The sequence below is a fragment of the Oryza sativa genome, chromosome 6 (assembly GCF_034140825.1).
Source record: "Oryza sativa Japonica Group chromosome 6, ASM3414082v1".
Taxonomy (NCBI): domain Eukaryota; kingdom Viridiplantae; phylum Streptophyta; class Magnoliopsida; order Poales; family Poaceae; genus Oryza; species Oryza sativa.
In genome coordinates this window covers 26385989-26390561 of record NC_089040.1, presented here as the reverse complement: position 1 = coordinate 26390561, position 4573 = coordinate 26385989, and positions in this window count along the sequence as shown.

Here is a 4573-nt window from a genome sequence, read left to right as displayed (position 1 = left end):
AATCTTCACAACAAGATCTTACATGATTATATTACGATGAAAAAATATTTATATTTATAAATTACTTTTATTATATACGTAAGTTACTTTTATCATATATATAAGTTACTTTTAGATTTGACTAAATTACTTCTTAGACATATAAAAGTAAATTCAATAAAGTCTAAAAGTAATTTACATATATTATAAAAGTAACTTAAAACCAAACGGAAGTAACTTTATCACGATATTAGAAGTAAATTCATTGTAGGGATAAAAATATGATTTTATCTCGAAATTAAATTTAATCAGTACAGATTAACACAAGTAAGTTTAACATTTTTTAAAAGTAACTTCAATGTTAATTAGAAGTAACTTTTGCATGGTTGAGAAGTAACTCTCTGTAAATCCGTTTAATAAAAAGAAGATAAAACCTTTCATGGATTGTAAATAACATTGATGGAATAACTTTTAGGCTTTATTGAATTACTTTTTTAGTCCAAGAAGTAATTTAGTGAAATTTAAAAGTAATTTAGATATATTATAAAAGTAATTTATAATTTTTCATCAAAATATAATCATGTGAGAACTTGTCATAAAGATTTAATTGTTACGAACACAACGGTGTAATCGGATCGTATATCAGATGAGTAGTTTAAGAGAAAAGTTTATTTGAAGTATAGGTAGATAGTATCTTTAATAGATGGAGTGGTAGCTGGTTTCTGTGTATCCATGTCCTAATAAATAGTAGCGTATAGCGGGTTGTTAGTGGATTAGCGTCTGTGTAGAGTGTTGCGGATAGCGGGCGCTAAGTTCCGATAGCAAATATAAGAAAATAGCCATAAATATATCAATATTAACATAAATTTCACGTAAAAATTAGAATTAATAATACATTTTTAATTACTCCTATATTTCATAACATAAAAAAAAATATGAAATCACATATAGATTTATAAGATAAATAAGATAAACAATGTAAAGTTCTACAATCCATATATGAAGAACAACATTTAAGCGTTACAATGGTCCAACAAAGTCAATAGCGGGCTGTTATAGCGGACACGAAGCGCTATAACAGGCTGTTATAGCAGTAGCGAAATGCTATAGCGGGCGCTAAGTTACAACATGCTATCTTCAGTCTGCTACCTCGTAGCGGTAGCGGTAGAGGTCCGCGCTATAGTGGGTGCTACGAACGCTATTTATTAGCTTGTTGTATATGTTGGATGTATGGTTTTTCGCTAAATTCCGAATCTGATTGGAACTTTTTTTATCTCTTTTGGGAATCTGATTGGACCTTTTTTTTATATGCTCTAAACAGTGCGAGCAAGGGAGTAAATAGTAACAGGAAAATGATTGATATTAATACTAGCAAGAATGGCACGATGAGGTGGTTTACAACGATGTTGGAGCAGGAGCAGCTCTCGTCCTCCCTACCGCCAGCAGGTCGTTCTGCATGTATAAGCTGCCTTAACCTCAGCAACCTGACATGTGCCTCAGCCTCAGCAACGTGATCTCAGTTATTGCATGCTCTCCGTGCCGTATGCGCTGTCGTAGGGCAGGTGCTACTACATAAGAAATTTTTTGAGGACCCTGGTTAGGCTGCAGACGGATCATAATTGTCCACGTCTATAAAAATCAGCCTTCAAATTCATATACGGTTTAGTAAGATGCCCGCATTCGAAAATCGATTTTCACAAACGAACCTAGACGCAAGTGAAAATAAACCTATTTTTACGAGATATTTAACTGTTTACTACTTTTAGATGTGGCAAATAACTATTTGCCACTGGACCCAAATGTCATTAAGATAGAGGTGGCAAATAGTTAAATGCCAAATCTAAAAGTGGCAAATAGTTAAAAGCTCCTATTTTGGCATGCGGTCCCTTAACCACATGCAAAAATACATTTTCGTATACGATGCCTTAAGTGATCCGCATACAAAAATATCTCCTTTTTTTTCTCCCATCCTCTCTCTTTCCCTCCTCACCACTTCAATTTTTTTCACCCATCTCCTCTCAACATATTTTCAATCCTCTCCTCCACTCCTCTCTTCCTCTCCTCTCAAAATCCTCTCCTCAATCTCTCTATCTCTCTCCCTCCGAGTGGGCGGCGATGGGCGGTCAGCAGTGCCACCGTCATCCCCTTCCTCACCGCCACCGACGACGACGAGGAGGAGGCGATCGGCTCCATCCCCCCCGACGCCGCCGCCACCGACGAGGCGGCAGCAGCGGTTGATGCCATGCGGCGGGCCTCCTCCTGCCCATATCTGGTGATGGCGGCGGGAGCGGTCGGTGGCTCGGCGATGGGAGCAGTGGCGGTGGGAGCGAACGACGGCTCACCTCCTCCCGCCCACATCTGGCGACGGCGGCAGGAGTGGTCGACGGCTCGGCGACGGGAGCAGCGGTGGTGGGAGAGGACGGCGGCTCACCTCCTCCCTTGCATATCTGGCGACGGCGGTGGGAGTGGACGGCAGCTCACCTCCTCCTGCCTAGATCCAGTGGCGGCGGGCCTCCTCCCACCCAGCTCCGATAGCAGGACCGGACGGCGGCGGAAGCAGCGGTGGTGGGAGGGCCTTTTCCCACGATGGCGGCTTGCCTCCTCCCGCCTAGATCCAGCGACGCAGTGGGAAAAACTTTTGTTGCTATATAAAATATCCTAAAAGATCCATGAATAAATAGGTATGATCGTGAGTGATCTACGAATAAAATCTATATTGCCTTGTCTTGCACAGTACTACTGGTATGGTCTGCTTTAGACAGTGAGGTAGCTTGCCTTGCCCCAAACCAGTTTTTCACTAATTAATGGCTAATTAGGTGCATGAATCGGAGGTGGGGCTGGCGCCCTAACCAGCCCAACAGATCTCCCACTGTGGCCACCTCGCCTTCGACGGCTACAGCCAGATAGCCATCGGCCTCGTATATGTTAATGGCTAATTAGGTGCATGAATTGGAGGTGGGGCTGGTGCCCCAACCAGCCCCAACCGTGGATCTCCCACTGTGACCACCTCGCCTTTGGCGGCTACAGCCAGATAACCATCGGCCTTGTCATGTACATCAAGCTCTACCTCCTTGCCATCAGCTTCCTCATCCTCGAGGGCGACATCCTCGACAAGCTACTCCCTAGCACGTGGTGGAGATCCTACGGTACCAGATGTGTACGGGAAGCAGTTGTTCATGCTCGCTGCGGGTGCCGTCATCCTCCCGACGACGTGGCTCAATTACCTCAGCATGCTCGCCTATGTCTTGGCGGTCAGGCTCATCTCGTCGGTGGCGTTACGACATCGCTGGTTTGGGTCGGCATGTCCGATAAGGGCTTCGACATAGAGGGCAACTGCCTCTTAACCTGAGAGGGTCCCTCAGCCTCTACTTCGTCTGCTTCGCCGGCCATGGCGTCTTCCCGACCATGTACTCCTCGATGATGTCTAATAAGAATTTTGCCAAGGTACACCTTTTAAAATGTATTTATGTGTTGTTGATAGTAAGTTTGCTAAAATTTGTGATAACAATTAACAATGTAAATTTAGAATTATGGTTAATGAAAATTGAAAAGTCAATGGTGGAATTAAGTTAGCAACAGGTTTAGTAAGGATACAAACATATTTTTTTTATTATATGGATGCATGGAAGACGCGCACACTCATAATTACTTTTTAGATTTCGTACATCACTAATCATGCACACTATACTCGCACACCTCTTAATCATCATCGCTGCTATGTTCCCATTATACTCACCATTGCATGGCCTCATATCATATGTTTTGTTGGCGCTCCCATCTATATAGATTGTGCAGATAAAGTTTAAGCTAATAAGTTTATTTTGATCGTCTAATTAAAAGTAAGAATTAGGATCATACGAAATCAACATTAAAATCATTTATTAAAATAAGTTGTACCATCCCTTAAAAAAATGTTGTACTACTTATAAATTTTATAAATTTTGTAATGTTAATTTACAATGATACGGAATGGCGAGTGCAATATGGAATTAATGGCAAGTGCAATATTCAGATTTTAGCATTAATATTTTTTTTTGCATTATGACGTAAATTAATGGCAAGGGTAATGCCTGGTTGGCCTTTCGACTAGTTTAACATGTGTAGTGACATGGAGGCGTAATGTGCCACAGTATAGCCTATCACCCCAGCAGGATGAACAGGTGACTGAAGGCGATGAAGGTCACCTCTCAACTATATGGTTACCTCTAATCCACCCATTTAAAAGCATTGTAGCTTAAAGATAAAGCTAATCATGAGCCGCCTATTATGGATTAATTTATATGTTAAACCTGAACTTAGAAGATGCGTCTAACACTTAAATGAAAGAATTATATTAGCCATTTGAAAACAAAGTTTATGAAATTTGTTTTTTAAGTAATTTTATACATAGTCCAATACAATTTTAGTGAAATTAAAAGGTTGTGTATCTAAATTTGAAAGATGTGTTGCATCATAAACTTTTCTATGCCGAGTTAAAATAGAGAACTATTGTGTTGTATATATTATTGTACTAAGTTAGTCTTAACCAATCTACTTTCATGAAAGGTAAATCCCACCAAGCTACCAGCATGCTCCACGCAATCAAAATAATAAA